This window comes from Hylobates moloch, unplaced genomic scaffold (assembly GCF_009828535.3).
Source record: "Hylobates moloch isolate HMO894 unplaced genomic scaffold, HMol_V3 SCAFFOLD_2, whole genome shotgun sequence".
Classification (NCBI taxonomy): Eukaryota; Metazoa; Chordata; class Mammalia; order Primates; family Hylobatidae; genus Hylobates; species Hylobates moloch.
In genome coordinates this window covers 151,479,340-151,497,725 of record NW_026652277.1, presented here as the reverse complement: position 1 = coordinate 151,497,725, position 18,386 = coordinate 151,479,340, and the positions used below count along the sequence as shown (strand labels likewise).

Below are 18,386 nucleotides of genomic sequence, written 5' to 3'. Positions count from 1 at the left end.
TTAGGATATGTGGTTGTTTCCTAAGAGACCTATGCTTGGGGGACGTGCGTTTGTTTTGGGAGTATGTCAGTATGTATGTGTGTGTGAGTATGGTGGGCAAGGGAAAGAAAGATGAGATCCTCCCTCTCAGTTTAAGGTAGCCTAGGTCTCAGGAAAGAAATGAGGTATGAGCTGCATAACATTTGGGTAATGAAGCAGGGCTTCGAAGAACAAGTAGGGCTTTGAAGAACCAGTAGGCCTCCTATGTCTCCATCCATGACCATAGACGTGCAATCAGTGAAATGGATGAGAGTAGGTTCCTGGTCAGGATCATGTACAGGGAGTTGAGAATTCACTTTTCTTTCTTTCAGAAGACCAATTTTAATTTTTCCACCCAACAGGGGTCAGCAACACACAGAAACTTGTCTTAACTAACTCTTTCCCCTTTAAAATATTATCTATATATAGATAATTTCCACTTCTTTAAAAATTATCTATAAAATTCTCTCTCTACATATATCAATAATTTTTAAAGGGGAAGATATATACATAAAGATATATATATGTTTAATATATAGATAATTATGTATATAACTCTGTTTTATTTTATATATATGATAGAGAGAGACAATGTGTCTGTGTACTCTCTTTTTTACGCAAGTACGTATGCCTTTCTAGTGCTTTGCAGAGTACTTTGAATAAGAAGGTTCAGAGACATCTGAAAATTGTCTGTGAACTTTTGCTATTCTGATTCTTTTAAGGTGGTATATTATAAAATTTTTAAATGTACAGAATTACTTTAAAACAGCCAGTGGGTTAGTAGTTGGTAATGCTAGTAACTAATAGTAGATGACATGTAAGTGCTCACTATTCCACTATGCTGGACAACACAAGCAAATACTGCACATACATTATAGAACTTGATTCTCACCAGCCTGATAATATCAGCGTGTCTCAGGCTTTCTAGGTGGTATCCACTGAGCTAAACACCTCAGTATGCCCTATTTGATTTATTTTTTCTTAACCTTACAAAAGAGGAACTACTATCAATTCCACCTTAAAAATGAGAACACTTTTGATTACCTCTGTAAAAAAAAAAAAAAAAAAAAAAGGAAAAAATAAGAAAATCAAAGCTTAGGAAGGTTAAATAATTAGCTTAAAGTCACACTGGTAGTAAGTGGTGGCACTGGGATTTGAGCAGGCAGGCCAGTCTTCACCACACTTATTATTATATATTTTACACTCTTTCAAAGAGGAGTTAGTTGAGATTCTTTAGAGGTAAATCAAATCCTGTTACTCTTATTCAGTATCCTTTAGTGATTTCTCATTTCTAGCAAAGTAAAATCCACATTCTTTATTATCACGTACAAGGCCCTCTGAGTTCTAGCTCCCTGTCACTCTGACATCACCTGCTGCTGCTTTCTTGTTCTCTGCCAGCCATAGCTGTCTCTTTGCTCAACATGCCAGGCAACACTCTTCTGTCTCAGGGACTTTGCACTTGCTGTTTCCTCTTTTGGGAATGCTATTTCTCTCAGCTATCTGCATGACCTCAGGCCTGGTGAAACATCACATCAGGAAGTTAGGGACTAGTCTATTCCAAGTTGCTACCTTCCTTTCTACTCCTAATCTTGACACTCCCTATTCTTCTTCTCTCAATCCTTATATTTTTTCTTAAATGTCTATATTTTTAAATCTACCTATTTATCAACAGTTATTTTTCCTCTTTAAGATATAAACATCACAGAGGGCAGGTATTTTTGCTTCTCTGTTTAAATTGCAGCATCAGCATTTACAATAGAATGTGGCATAGTAACAGGCACTCAGTAAGTATTTGAATGAATGACAAGAGCTTAGGAAACTCACCCAAGTTCACACAGTTAGCAATAGGTGAAGTGAACTTTGTTACAAATCCAGCATTGGATTTATCCACATATCAAATGCATAAACCATCTTCCTGGGCTCTTCTTAGAATTCCCTTGGTCTTTAATTATAATAGACTGGGTGAACATGAATAAACAAACCAAACAGGAAAAAGGCAGCATTTGTTACTGTCTCTTAAAGTGGGATACTTTAAAGTGAGATCAAATCAGAGGCCAGGTCAGCGAAAGGGGACACTGGTCTTTAACAGAAAGGGAGTTGACAAGTGATGAAGTCAGGAATGTGCTGATGTTTCTGGGCTGCGTGAAGGGGCAAAGTGTGGGAAGGTCCTGGATGAAGCTGGTGTTGGGTTTATTAATTAGGGTGGGATGCCTGTGCATTAAGGGGAGGAAGGAACCAAGGGGATTGATTTGGAGTAGACTGGAGTCTCAAGTAGCATTTACAAAGGATCCTGGAGGCACAGGAAGGATGGGAGAAGTGTTGGGTACAGCTCAATTTGGCGAGTGGCCAAAGAAACATGTCAGATATTAGTGAAAACGGGCCACAGCTGCTGCACTTTACAAGCTAAATGGCAGGCCTTTCCTTAGCCCTCCCCCACCCCAGCCCATCTTATGGCTTGCAATAGTTATTTTCTTCCTGAGACAGCCAGCCATAACTCAGTTCTCACTTGAGGGCACAGGAGAAGCAAAGGGATGCTGAGGCTTCATTGCTAAGGAAAGAGGGCTCAGAGCATGAATGAAAACTCAATTTCTCCTGAAGCTCAGAATTTAATGTTAGTGTATTGAAGATCCACCTCTTTCATTCCCAGGATCATTTTTAAAAAATCACGGTTATTTCTCTTTAATCTCATGATATCTAAACTTGTCATTTCTAAGATTTCTGGAATACTTAAAAGTCTTTTAAAACTGTTTTCCTTTTCAAAATGTATTTGTACATTTTGTATATTTGTGTATTTCTCCTTTCTAGAAAAAAATCCTAGATAGTTCAGAGTATACTACACCGGAGTGTTTAAACATAGAAAGAACAAAAACACTGAAAGAGAACACATGTTGTTACTAAATAATACAATTTGGTTAAGCAGCTTGGTAGCATCTCTTCCCTCCTCTTTCTTACCCTTTTCCCACACTTACCTTGCAAAACTTTGCAATTAGGTGCATGGATTCTGGAATTCATAGCTGCATTTCAACCCAGGCTCTGCCACCTTCTAGTTCTGTAGCAGTGCCCGCATTATTTAGCTTTTATTTTCCTTAATTTTCCTCATTTGTAAAATGAGGCCAAAAATAATTAACTAAAGGACATTCATAATAAAATAGTATTAAATGTTAAATATTACTATTATTTACAGACATTATAATTTTTTTTTAAGTTCAGGGGTACATGTGCAGGTTGGTTACATAGGTAAACGTGTGTCATAGGGGTTTGTTGTACAGGTTATTTCATCACCCGGGTATTAAGCCTAGTACCTATTAGTTATTTTTCCTGATCCTCTCCCTCCTCCCACCCTCCACCATAAATAGGCTCCGGTGTGTGTTGTTCCCCTCTATGTCTCCATGTGTTCTCATCATTTAGCTTCCACTTAAAAGTGAGAATATACAGTATTTGGTTTTCTGTTCCTGTGATAGTTTGTTAAGGATAGTGGCCTCCAGCTCCATCCATGTTCCTTCAAAGGACATGATCTCATTTTTTATGGCTGCATAGTATTCCACGGTGTATAAGTACCACATTTTCTTTATCCAGTCTATCATTGATGGGCATTTAGGTTGATTCCATGTCTCTCCTACTGTGACTAGTGCTGCAATGAACATAGGCGTGCATGTGTCTTTGTAATAGAATGATTTCTATTCCTTTGTGTATATATCCAGTAAGGGGATTGCTGGGTTGAATGATCTTTCTGTCTTTTAGGTCTTTGAGAAATCACCACGCCGTCTTCCACAATGATTGAACTAATTCACACTCCCACTAAAAGTGTGTAAGCATTCCTTTTTCTCTGCAACCTTGCCAGCATCTGTTATTTTTTGACATTTTGATAATAGCCATTCTGACTGGTGTTAGATGGTATCTCATTGAGGTTTTGATTTGCATTTCTCTAATGATCAGTGATGCTGAGCTTTTTTTCATATGATTGTTGGCCACATGTGTCTTTTTTTGAGAAGCATCTGGTTCATGTCCTTTGCCCACTTTTTAATGAGGTTGTTTGTTTATTACCTCTTGTAAATTTGTTTAAGTTCCTTATAGATGCTGGATATTAGACCTTTGTCAGATGCATAGTTTGCAAAAATTTTCTCCCATTCTGTAGGTTGTCTGTTTACTCTGTAAATTCTTAAATAATTTTTGTATATATTTGGAACGTCATATTGGCTGCTCATTGTTTAAAGTCTAAAGCGGGTGGGAAACTGGTTTCTTAACTGGTTTTATACAGCACTTAGGAAAACTACTTCAACACTTTTATCATGTTGAGGAAAAGAAAATGTAATTACAGTTCTAGCCAAATGATGCTACTTATTCTTGATGAAAATATAAATGTATATGGCATATGAAAAACTCTTCTATTTGGTGAAATAAAAGTTAATATAAAATTAAGAGCAGGTTCAACATTTAGGAAGTGAATTTATTGTTTTCTTAGTATCAATTTTTCTTTCTGACATTGTCCAAATGTTGTGTGAAGTTGTGTTTTTTTTTTTTTTTTTTTTTTAATAACACTCATTTGAATGCTGAGATGGTGTAAGGTCCACTACCCCAGGAACTACCTGCTGTTTAAGATGAGGAAAGTGGTGGTTTATCAAGCACACATGATAAGAATGAAGATTTTACTGTAATTTCTTCCTTGATTTCTTCTAACATGAATTGATACCTATGAGGGCATTGTAAAGCATGGATAAAGATTGTGAAAAACATTGAAACCAAACTAAGTCCTATGTAAGTTATCAATGAATAGATTTACCTCAAATTGCTAATTTTAAGTGCTTTATTGGTTAATCAGTTGTTCTGTGGTCAGTTGATTATTGAAACTAAACGAATTATTGATTTTTTAAAATCAGGTGCTGAGCCTTGTTAAAGGGGCTAAACATAGAAAGTTGCATAAGACAAATCCTGCCCTCAATAGAAGTCATTTTGTATTACAAGAGATACAAATTATTGTCTTTTAATTGTAGTGCACGTGGTAATGCTATGACAATATAGGACTAGGAAGATGCTAAAAAGACAAGGGCTAATTCTTCTAGAATTAAGGGGTGTGGGTGGTCTTGAAGGATGAATAGAGGTAACACAGCGTCAACTCAAAGAGCAGCCAGAGAATACTTGGTGTTTCTGGTACATGCAAATAGTCTGTTGAAGCAGGAGTATAGGTTGCGTGGTGGAGACTGTCATGATATGTGACTGGAAAAAGGATAAAGCTGAAAACAAGGCAGTGACAATGAAAATGGAGAGGAAAGTATTTACTTGATAAACATTTTGAGATATGATAGACAAGACATGACTAATGGCCGTGAAGGTCTAGGGAGCTAGAAATTGGAGATAAAGTGGCTTGAGTTTGTAATATCTGAGAAGGAAACACAGCATAAGTTTATTTTTGTTTTATGCTTTGCTTTTGCTTGGCAAGGATGTGCATATTGCTAATTCAGATTAAAGTACTTTGAGTTTAAATATGTTGTCACCATGCAACCAAAACTACCTTTGCCTTACTGTCTCTGGTATTCAGCTAGTCACAGCATCCTCTTAACTTGTATTTGCACTGTGCCATGCATCTCATGGCTGGTCTGGTTCATTCTTCCTCTCTTATGGAATATTGTGTACCATTTTCAGGGCTCTTAGTTGTTTTTTTTTTTTTTTTTTTTTTGAGACAGAGTCTCGCTGTCGCCCAGGCTGAGGGCTCTTAGTTTTTAATGCTAGTGACAAACAATAGAACTGGCTAGTATCAACTAAAATAAAACAAAGAAGACTCTTTCTATGATTCAAATAGGACATATACCCAAACAACGTAACCCATTCCCCTGGGCACAGTATTCCAGGTGACTCTTTTGGTCCTTAGAAACTTCTAGATCCCTAACGAGACATGAGAGTTAGCAAAGGAAGTAAACAGTTCATTTGAGTGCACCAGGAAACTTCTCTCCACTCACAGATACATTCCTATTTCTGAGAGTTATGCACAAGTCAATAAAGATTAACTAAACAGTTGGAAATACAACTAAATAAAAGCTGAGACTTTTAAAATCACTCAAGAATATGCACATTGTAAGCCATTTGGTAGGAAACAGCTGCGTGTTTGTTTTTGCTCTATTTCTTAACACAGTTTCTCGAAAAATCAGCTTTGAGGCCGGGCGCGGTGGCTCACGCCTGTAATCCCAGCACTTTGGGAGGCCGAGGCAGGTGGATCATTAGGTCAGGAGATCGAGACCATCCTGGCTAACACAGTGAAACCCCAACTCTACTAAAAATACAAAAAGTTAGCCGGGCGTGATGGCGGGTGCCTGTAGTCCCAGCTACTCAGGAGGCTGAGGCAGGAGAACGGCGTGAACCCGGGAAGCAGAGCTTGTAGTGAGCCGAGATGGCTCCACTGCACTCCAATCTGGGTGACAGGGCAAGATTCCGTCTCAAAAAAAAAAAAAAAAAAAAAAAATCAGCTTTGGTAGAAGAGTGGAAGATCCTCTGTAAATGGATACTTGAGAGCTTGGGCTGTGTTCATAGTTTTCTTCTTAAACTGAAAGCCTTAATTTACACTACTGATGGATGAGCTATATTTTTTCTCCCTTTAAAACTAATTTCTAACTATAGTATAAAATGTAAACATAGGCTGGGGTGCGGTGGCTCACGCCTGTAATCTCAGCACTTTGGGAGGTGAAGGTTGGCAGATCGCTTGAGGCCAGGAGTTTGAGACCAGCCTGGCCAACATGTGAAGCCCCATCTCTACCAAAAGTACAACAAAATTAGCTGGGCATTGTGGCGTGCACCTGTAAACCCAGCTACTTGGGAGGCTGAGGCACTTGAATTGCTTGAACCTGGGAGGTGGAGGTTGCAGTGAGGCAAGATCGCACCACTGCACTCCAGCCTGGGTAACAAAGTGAGACTCCATTTCAAAGAAAAAAAAAAAGTAAACATATCAAAGTGACATATATTAAACAAAAGCATATTTTAAGAGTTTTTAAAACAGATGAAGGCAAATATTCTTTTGGCTTATCAATTTATATTTAGATGTTAATCTAAGAGTACTTTAAGGTACATATAATTGTGACTAATATTTAATTTTAGAGAACAGTTATCCAATTTGTGGACTCAAGAGATAACATGAAGTTTTAAAAAATGTCATTAACTTTTTACTTTTGGTCTTGTAATTAATTTGTGTATTTCTTCAGGATGAGGATAGAAAAATGAAACAAATCAATTCTACTCCTTGAATATAGCTCTAGTACAAAGTCAGGTGGAGTTGAGAAGATTTAAATTACTCTGGAAACTGGAATAAAGTTTTTAATGATGTGTGCATTTAGATTTATTTACACCAGTTCTTCCAGTTACAATGTAGAATTGAAAAATGGATTTAAACTGTAGGAACCATACATATTTCAACGCTAGAATGTCTTCGTTGGAGAGAAAGAAATACAGAATCAATAATTTAATAATATTTTTTTCTTGTAATTTGTACAAATGTATGGGCTACACATGCAATTTTGTTACATGCATAGATTGTGTAGCCGTCAAGTCAGGGCTTTTAGGGTATTCATCACCCAAATAACGTATATTGTGCCTATTAACTAATTCCAAATCATCCTCCCTCACACCCCTTCACCCTTCCAAGTGTCTATTATCTATCATTCTACTCTCTACATCCGTGTTAACACATTTTTTTGTTTTGTTTTTAGCACACACTTATGAGTGAGAACATGACATATTTGTCTTTCTGCTCCTGGAGTGTTTAGCTTAAGGTAATGACTTCCAGTTCCATCCATGTTGCTGCAGAGGGCATGATTTCATTCTTTTTTTAAATGGCTGAATAGTATTCCATTGTGTATATATTCCACATTTCCTTTATCCATTCATCCATTGATGGACACTTAGATTGATTCCCTATCTTTGTTATTGTGAATGGTGCTGCAATAGACATATGAGTGCAGGTATCTTTTTGATATATTGATTTACTTCCCTTTGGATAGATACCCGGTAGTGGGATTGCTGAATTGAATGGTAGTTCTATTTGAGTTCTTTGAGAAACCCCCATACTGTTTTCCATAGAGGTTGTACTAATTTACATTCCCACCAACAGTGTATAAGGGTTCCTTTTTCTCTGCATCCTCATCAACATCTGTTATTTTTTGTTTTTAATAATCGTCATTCTTGCTGGTGTGAGATGGTATCTCATTGTGGTTTTAATTTGCATTTCTTTGATGTTGATGATATACTTTCTTTATAAAAAGCTAAAAGTTGATTTATTTGAAATCTTCAAATGCTTTGAATATCTGTCTAATAACTCTTATTTGTGGTTTCCAGAAGAAGAATTGAGCAGCATTGCTGGTTGTTCTGCTCAGAGTGAGGGCTCCTCTCTGGCATAATCAGTTATTTTACTCATTTCTTTTTTTAACATTAAGTTTGAGAATTTAACAGTTGCCAGAAAAGGAAAACGAAAGTTTTTTAGATATAAAAGGCTTAAGAAGATATTTTTAAAAAGTTTTGATACTTGATGAGTTCATTTAAAAGATTTCAAAAGTATTTCATATTTGACTAATGTACTTATGTCAGAGTTCCTATTAGTTTTGAATAATTTCATTTTCAATTCATTTAAACTTGAAATGTTAGTACAGACTATAAAAATAATAAAATTAGTTATTTAATATTGATTAAAAACTATCATATTAGTTTTAATTGATCATTTCGGTTTTATTTTTTCCTCAGTTGAGGTTACTAGCAGAGCCATTTCTAAATACATTGTTGACACACAGAATTTTCCCTCAGAGAGTAATCTTCTTCTTACCATGAGGCCAGAAACCTCATGTATTTCCTGAAATAAGGTTACCCACTGTAGAGCCTCCATCTCCTGTTCTAGAATTTTCTTTCATTCTCTCTGTTAAAACTTTTGTCTTTCCTCTTGGTTTTGAGCTCTGTTCCTAGACCATCATTAAAGCATTAATGGCCAACATGCCTTAATAACAAGTTACGCCTTCCAGGCAACATCTTTCTACACTTCCAAGAGAAAGTAATTTTAAGGAAAAAAAAATCAGGAGTGCTTTATTTCAAGGGGAGCCTTTTCATTATTTCCCCAAATCATACACTTAGAATCTGCTTGCCTAGTTTGGTGCAATAATTCCTAATAATACCACAGAGCATTTTATGGGTCACAACCTGAAACCATACGGGAGTGCTGCCTTGATGGGCATTGTCAGACTCTAGGGCAGTGGTTCTGAAAAGAAGATGATGTCCCTTTCCCTCCTCCACCCCAAAGATATTGGGTAATGTCTGTAAACATTTTTTGTTGTCACAACTGGGGAAGTGCTACTGGCATCTAGTGGGTAGAGGCCAGGTACGCTGTTCAACATTCTATAATGCAAAGAGTATCCTCCTACAAGGATTACTTAGTCCACAAATGTGAATAGTGCTGAGGCTGAGAAACCCTGCTCTAAGACAATACCAGCCTAGGCTGCAGATAATTAATCTAGCCAAAAGGCTTTCTTTTTAGTCTGGAATCAGAAGTGCAGTAAATTTTGATTGACCACTTAGAGTGGCACAGCTATTTATGAGATAGTCTACTACATTTTTGCTTTGGCAGAGATATATAGTTAAAATATATATACTTTCAAATCGGAATTTAAATTAAGCATTTTGTAATAAATGAAATAGGGAACTTTAGAGTTTTGCCTTGGTCATTAATATTACAGTTTTGGAAGTAACACTTTTAGTGCTTTTTCTTTGTGTTTTTCCCCACTCAGATTCTTTTCATTTTCTCTATTTTGGGACAGATAACCCAGCAAGCTTCTTGGGTTTGTGTGAATGCACAATATTTATTAATATTTACTATATTTTCTTCTGTTTCTTTAAGTTACATCTTTCTATGTTTGAGTTTTTCAAAGCTTTCTATAGTTTGAATCATTCACTAATTTATTCATTAAATAAATGTTCATTGTCAATTGATCCAGATAAAGTATGTTAGGGCTACAATAATGAATCAAATGGACAAAAATCCATACAGTCAAGGAGTTTATATTCTAGTGGAATAGAGAGACAATAAAAAAAAATACAGCAGAAAATTGCATAGGGATGAGTGCTATGGAAATGATTAAGACAGAAAGAGAAGGGGGAGTTTCAGGGTGAGGGATGGGGAGTAAAATTTTAAACTGATTGACAAAGACAAACTGAAAAAGTGAAATCTGAGCAAATACCTGAAGAGGATTGGAGATGTGCCATGTGGAAATCTGGGAGAAGTACATTCCAGGAAGGGGAAACTACAAGTGCAAATGTCCTGAGGCTGGAATGTACTTGGTCTGTTTGAGGACAGCAGAGCATTCTGCATAGCTGGAAGAGAGTGAACTGGAGATGAAGAAGAAGCAATGGAGTCAGGGAGGTGATGGATAAAAGGATCATGTCAGAATTTACAAGGTTGTTGGAGAGATGTTGGCTTTTACCCTGAGTGAGAGGGAGAGCCATTTGACACTTTTGAGAAGAAGCACAACAGAATCTGACTTGTGTTTTAAAATGATCACTTTGACACTTACTTACACACTGTTGGTGGGAATGTAAATTAGTTGAGCCACTGTGGAGAGAACTTTGGAGATTTCTCAAAGAACTAAGAGTTGAACTACCACTGGACCCAGCAATCTGATTACTGTATATATACCCACAGGTTCTACCAAAAACGTGCACTCATATGTTCATTGCAGCACTATGCACAATAGAAAAGACATGGAATCAACCCAGGTGGCCATCAATGGCGGATTGAATAAAGAAAATATGGTACATATACACCATGGAATACTATGCAGCCATAAAGAATTAAATCATATCCTTTGTGGCAACACGGATGCAGCTGGAAACCATTATCCTAAGCAAACTAACACAGAAACAGAAAACCAAATACTGCATGTTCTCACTTATAAGTGGGAACTAAATATTGGGTACTCGTGGACTTAAAGATGGGAACAATCGATACTGGGGAATACAAGCGGGAGGAGGGAAGAAGAGGGGCAAGGACTGAAAAACCACTTATTGTCTACTGTGCTCAGTACCTGGATGACGGATTCATTTGTACTCCAAACCTCAGATCATACCTTTGTTACAAAGGTATGATTAGACCTGCACATATATCCCTGATTCTAAAATAAAAGTTGAAAAAAATTATCAAATAATGTTGTAGAATTCCAAAAGAAGATAATTAAACTCAAATTTTAATAATTAAAATAAATAAATAAATATATATATAAAATGTTCACTTTTGCCCACTATCTGGAGAATAGGCTAGTGGGGAAAGAGTAGAAACAGGAAGACCAGATAGAAACCTGTACATGGCATCTGGACCAGGGTGCTCAAACCTAGAGGTGGTAGATCTATTGATGGATTTGATTTGAAAACAAGAGAGGAGCCAAGAGTTTTAGCCAGAGCAACTGGGGGACCAGTGTGGCAGACTGTTTTGCTGTTTACCAAATATTTTAGTTTCACTCCATGTAGGCTCCTTTCCTGTGAGGGGACAATACACCTCTGCCTTGTGGAAAATGGGAAGCCATGTGACTTGCTTGACCAATAGAAGTGGTCAGAAGCTTTAAGAGCCAGCACTTGGTTCGTGTGTCATTTTTTTGCCACAAACCCAGCAATTTTCCAGATAAAGGTTATTCTGTCATTCTGGCTCCTGGAGTAAAGCTGATGTGGATGGCAACTATAGGAGACAGGCAGAAGATATGCAGCAAGAAATAAACCTTTGCTTTTGGAAGCTGGTACAGTGTTAATTTCGTTTATTGCTTCAACAGAACCCAGCTGAGCCCGACCAATACAGATAGGGTTGGCATTAACTGAGATGAAGATGTCTGCTAGAAGAGCAGGTGTTGGATGTGTATGGAGAGACCAGGAGTTTCAGTTTAGGTAAGTGAGATTTGAGATGCCTTATTAGACATCCAAGTGGAGCTGTCAAGTAGCTGGTTGTCTATAAAGAGCTGGAGTTCAAGGGAGAGGTCATGGATAAGGATCTACATTTGAGTCTTCAGCCTGAGATTGAATAAAATTACCAAGGGAGTGTATAGATGTATAAGAAGCCCAGGAACTGAGGTTGGGAGTATTCCAACAATGAACAAATGAGACTGAGAAGGAGCAGCAGTAAAAGAGGAGGAAGACTAGGAGAGCATATTATCCTGGAAGCTAAGTGAACAAAGGATCTCAAGAATGATAAGCTTGTCATATGGTACTGATACATCAAGTGAGGTCAAGACTGAGAATTGACTTTGTGATGCAGCAATGTGGAGGTCACCAATGACCTTGACAGGAGCAGCTTAGACAAAGTGGTCTGTAGGAAAGCCTGAATGAAATCGGTTCAAGACGGAATGGCAGGAGAAGAGTGAGACAGCAAATATAGATAACACTTTCAAGGAGTTTTCCTGTAATATGGAGCAGAGAGTGACAGCTGGGTGATATGGTTTGGCTCTGTGTCCCCACCCAAATCTCATCTTTTAGCTCCCATAATTCCTGTGTGTTGTGGGAGGCACCCAGTGGGAGAGACCTGGTGGAAGATGATTGAATCATGGGGACAGGTCTTTCCCGTGCTGTTCTTGTGATAGTGAATGGGTCTCATAAGATCTGATGGTTTTAAAAATGGGAGTTTCTCTGCACAAGCTCTCTCTTTGCCTGCCACCATCCATGTAAGACGTGACTTGCGCCTCTTTGCCTTCTGACACGATTGTGAGGCCTCCCTAGCCATGTGGAAATATAAGTCCGTTAAAATCTCTTTTTCTTCCTAGTCTCTGGTATGTCTTTATCAACAGCATGAAAACGGACTAATATACTGAGGAATGAAATGGGGCAAAAAGGTGTTTGTGTTTTGCTTTTTTTTTGGTAAGATGGGTAAAGTGAAAACCTACTGATTTGCTAATGAAATGATGCAAGAGAGGAAAAACAATTGATGAGGCAAAAGAGGGAGGGAGAATTGCTGGAGACATGTGCAGAGATGGGATATGGTACACAAATGGAGATGAAGGACCACATACAGTCCATTTACAGGAAGAGGATGGGAAGGAAAGTATGAGGATATAGATGGGTGTGGGGTAAGAGCTTGTAGAACTTCTGATTGCTTCTGTTATTTTCATTAAAAATGGAAGCCAGGTCATCCACTGAGAGTGAAGATGGGGAAAGAGCTGCTAGAGATTTGGCATAGTTTTGTGTTTTTCTCTATCTATGTTCAGTTGGATGTAATGTAAGTGTGGAGTGATGGAAAGATGCATATAACCATAGTTGGAGGTTTTCCTAGCAAATTCAACAAGGCAAAGGAGGATGAAGTGTTTAGGGGTATATTCAGGGGAGCAATTACAGTGAACAACCATGGAATTTTAGGTGGGTAAGGAGAGATGTGAGGAACTGGGGGCACCGAGAGACAGTGAGAAGGCAGTACTGTGAATGGATTGGTGAAGTTGGAGAAGTAGAAGGAATACATTGCAAAAACAGAAGCTATTGGTCAGAGAATGGGCTGCTTAAAATTGAGATTCTAGAAAGGCTGCAATTGGTAATGGCAACGGCTAGGGTATGTCAATGGAAATGAGTAGGGTGTAGGACAAGATCTTGGAAGTTTTTTACTCTTTAGTTGCTCTATTTAATTCATTTTTTTTTCTTAAGCATTTTCTTTTACTGAAACTCCTCAATTAAACTCATATTTCTTGCGAGTTCCATCCATATGGATTTCAAATCTAATGAAAATTTGCAAAGCCAAATTGAGTAAGGAAGGACTTTGTTTAGTATTATTTCAATAATTAAGATGTGTTCATATCAAAGATGACCTAATCACTCATTAAAGTCCCTAAATATATTAGACAGTTAAAAATTTGTTATTTATTTGTTTAATATTTGGCTTCATGCTACCTTTATAAATTATTACCTTTACTAACTCTCTTCTCACCATCATCCATTGAACTATTTATATTCTTAAGATATTGTTTAGTGTTGGGCAGTCACTAATTATTAGGTTGTGAAAATCAGATAGGAGATACCTAATTATCAAAAAAGGTGAATGTATTGTTTATCTTAAACAATGGAGAAAGTCCTGTTTTATACTTGAAAAATCGCAGAAATATAAGTTAACTTTGAAGCATCAGGGCTGCAGGTCAATTTTGGATGCTTAGAAAAAGTTGATGGTAATCATTGAATTTATATGAAAAAATAATTACAAATAATTTAAAGTCTGAGATTAAGAATGAGACTTATTTGTAAGGAGAAAATATGGTTATTGATCCTAACCTGACTGACTTTATGTCAGTCTTTTACATTGACATTTTGGATTAGTTTTTTTCCAAATGATTTCCAATGAATGCAAATTCATATGTATTTCTAATTTACATATATGTTATATAAATTTAATTTTATGACTGATTCTGAGGTTGTTAAAGGTCTCTAAGGCAGAAACTGTTATCTCCCAATTATCCTTCTCTTTTCTTTAATATAAATACCTGATTTTGTCATAGCATTTTGCAACTTAAAGACTGTATTTTCCAGGCTTGAAAGCAGCCAAGTGAGCTTTGGGACTAGGTTGGGGAATTTTAGGTGGTTCTTCTTAGAAGTCTTCTTTAAAGTGAGCGTGCAAGCCCTTCTTTTCTCCGTCTAGTTTCCTGGAACTCAGATGTACATGTGATGTCTGGAGCTCTGGCAGCCATGTTGGATGATGAGATGAAGGAATTACTAGCACTAGAATTTGCAAAGAAGACCTAGAAGGTGCCTGGGTTGCTGAAGAGCTCATGAAGCCACTGCATCAGCCTGGACTGCTGAATATCAGTTTTCTTGACAGAACAAAATCTTGTTAGTGTAAATCACTATTTTCCAGGTCTCTCTTAGTTGCAGCAAAATTCAATTTCTACAGATAAAGTAAGAATCATTCATTCTCATCCCACCCATATGTCTTTTAAATAAATTTTTCTTTTATTGACTGCTCTTCTGATACCTCCTCATTTCTCTATAACTTCCTAGGAAAAAACAAACTTTGGGTGGGCCACTGTTTTCATGTACAAGGTTTCTAGCCATTTGTCTTGGTGTTCCACATTTATGACAGCAGTTTGATCTCATTATGAAGTAACAGCTCAAACAGTAGTTCTAAATGAGGATGAGGGTGGGGGAGTTGTAGAATCATTTTGGGGAGTTTTTCCAAGCTACACATTCCTAGCTCCATTATCTCTGCAGAGATTCTGATATTCTTCTATCAGCTCCCATTTGAGAATCACTTATCTGTAGCACATCCGCAAGTGTTTACTTGCTTCCAATTGGCAAAATTTAACATTAAAAACAAACTAGGAATTCTGTGAAGTGAAAAACTGCCTAGAGCATTACAAGGTAGTAGAAAAAAGGTATACATTTTTTAATATTTTGAAATCCACTTAGAGGCTCACAATCTTTTAATTTAAATGTGTCTTGAATCTTAGTTTGAAAAGCCCCAGTCAAATATAAGTGGCCTAATGTAAGTGACTATATATTTTTTCTCTACTAGTTTCTTCCTAGAATTGCTCCTTTAGAAATATGGGGAGAAAGTATGGAGGAAGACACTGGGCTATATGTCTGTCAAACCACTATTTTTCTTTTCGTTATCACACTTTCGGTAATATATATTAAACACTAAAGCATATGTGTTGCTGTGCTAGGTACTATATGCATTTGCCAATGGCAAAACACAATTATCTCCTGTTTCCATCAGAAGCTCTTCCAGGTCTCTGTGGGAGGACTCAGGGTCTTCTTTTTACTCTCTTGGTGGGTGGCCTGTTGATTTGGGCTTACACCGCTCAGCGTGTACTCATTTGGCTAAGCTGTAATTAGACCAAGACTATGGCATTCCTTGCTTTGTCTACAAGACATGGTGATAGAAAGGACAAAGACTGGATTACATATACCTGGTATATTTGATGAAGAAGTAGTGTGTTCAGGACAGGGGAACTCTATAAATAAAAATAATGAAAATAGAAGCAAAAACTGAAAAGAGAGCGAGGTTACATATAACAAGGAAATGACCTTACCTCAGAGGTGTGGCAGCAGCATTGCTGATTTTAAAATTGAAAAAGAAATCGTAGACTGCCTTCAATGATTAGTTCCATGATTAGAGAGGAACTAATAGGATGCAAATACTATACTTGTGTGTACTCAGAGCATTGCAGAACACAGTGTCTTGTGCAAACCATATGTTCAGGGAAAGTGTATTATTGACTGATGACTTTTTTTTAAGTAGTAATTTTGTGCTTTGGGTGATACTGAAAGTTCACTTCAATTTGAGTATGCCTTTGATTTAAAAAAAGTCTTATTTGTGTAACTTTAATTGCACAGTCTTATATTCTTTGCTAATTTATATAAGTTGTGTGAAGTCAGGGATTTATTATTATGGCATTCAGCACAAGCCTTTAATAAATAATGGGTGGATTAAGCAAGTACAAGGAAAAAAACCTCAGCATTTTTCTGAGATTTGACTTTTTACCTTATTGATTTTCTTTTTACCTTATTGACTAACACATAAGCCTTAAGTACTGGATTTGAGAGAATGGCTGTGGTTGTCAGCTATCTACCTGAGTCCAGTCTCTCCTCTGCTTTAGTGAAGGGAATACTGCCAGGCAAATGCTAAGACTTCATTTCCCATTCTTCCTTGGCTTTTGAGTGAAAGTGACTTGTGTCACATCTGGGCTGGCTGAGGCTTTTTATAAGTGCACCTGTGGGGTTTTCCATGCTCTTCTCCAGTTTCTGCCCACTGGATACAGATGATGATGCATCACTAGAAGATAGGAGAGCCACACAGTAGATTGAGGAGAGAGGCCCATTAGTATGAATACCAGCCCTCTGCTGCTACATATGTGAGAAATAAATTGCTATTGCTTTTAACTGACTAAAATGTCCAGGTTTGTTGATTATATAAGTTTATTTTAACCAGTACAGATTTTAACTTATTTATTTCCTATGAAAATTAATTATTTAATCATTAAAATACTAACACATAATTAAAGTAGAAACAGATATATGCTATGTACTACAAAAGTCTGAAAAAGTAGCTGATATAATGACCACTTTCAAAGATGGGAAAGATTTTAGAAAAATGAGATTTCTGGGAGCAAACTCATAGGATGGAGACTGTATCTTGAGTAAAGATCTTGATTTTTGGTGCCTTAAAATGACCGGAGTTCTATTCCTTGTTTTGCTGCTCCAGTAGCTGTGATCCCAGGAGGCTGGGCTATAGTTTTCTCATCAGTTGAAGGAGGTTAGCCTACTGCTACTTCCAAAAAGGCGAAAATTAGGGAAGATACTCTATTTTTGATGAGTTGCTATAGTTTCTTGGGCAATTTGAGATTATCATTGGTTTTTCATTAGCTCTGTCCTATCACAGCTTGCTTCTGTTGCTGTACACAATGTTCATGCTTTGTGAATTATAGGTAAAATGTCATCAGATTTTCTAAAAAATTACTTAGCTTTCTTTCAGCCTCTTTAGTATATTTTTCAATTTATAAAATTAATAGTGCATGGAATAAATGTATTGACTTACACATTTAATAGTATACTAAATAAGTCTTTTTATTTCTATTCAGTAGCATATTTAATACTGATGTGGTTTAGGCTGTGCCCCCACCCAAATCTCATCTCGAATTGTAATCCTCATAATCCCCACGTGGTAGGAGGTGATTAGATCATGGGAACAGTTTCCCCCATGCTGTCCTCATGATAGTGAATGAGTTCTCACAAGATCTGGTGGTTTTATAAACAGCAGTTTCCCCTGCACTTTTCTCTCTCTCTCCTGCCACCTTGCGAAGAAGGTGCTGGCTGCCCCTTCTGCCATGATTGTAAGTTTCCTGAGGCCTCCCTAGCCATGTAGAACTGTGAGTCAATGAAACCTCTTTCCTTTATAAATTACTCAGTGTCAAGGAAGTTCTTTATAGCAGTGTGAAAATGGACTAATACAAATACATTTAATAATATTTGGTACCATATTGAATAAATGTATTTTCCTCATGTCTGGGTTTAGGTCATAATGAGCGAGCTGGATTATTTGCTGTAAGTTTCTTTTCTAAAAACTGAGATGTATTTTTACAGGAGGAAGTTTGCCCAAATGCTATAAAGGGGAAGCATTAGGCAAAGAAGAGGCAGACTGTCCAGTTGGCTCCAAGACAGACACAAGCTGGGAGTCTTTGCTTTCACAGGATAATTCCCTTTAATCCAGTACATAGTTAACAATTTTTGTATTTCTTCTTCACTCTCAGTTCTCCCCTCTGCAACTGTTCTGTTTTACTGCACCATGCTGGCACTGTGGTTCTAGGAAATACCCTGACTCTAGGGCCCAGGTCCTGGCTTTTTTTTTTTTTTTTTTTTTTGAGACAGTGTCTCACTCTGTCGCTCAGGCTGGAGCACAG

General features: G+C 37.2%; 1 long non-coding RNA gene across 1 annotated transcript in view; it reads right to left on the bottom strand.

Annotated features, from left to right (window-relative positions):
* LOC116472558 (uncharacterized) overlaps window positions 1-15,056 on the bottom strand; it is a 32,911-nt gene extending 17,855 nt beyond the window's left edge. The window contains exon 1 of the long non-coding RNA XR_004249115.1: window positions 14,472-15,056. This is a non-coding gene — a long non-coding RNA (uncharacterized LOC116472558). The remainder of the gene's footprint in view (window positions 1-14,471) is intronic.
* Between the last annotated feature and the right edge of the window lie 3,330 nt (window positions 15,057-18,386).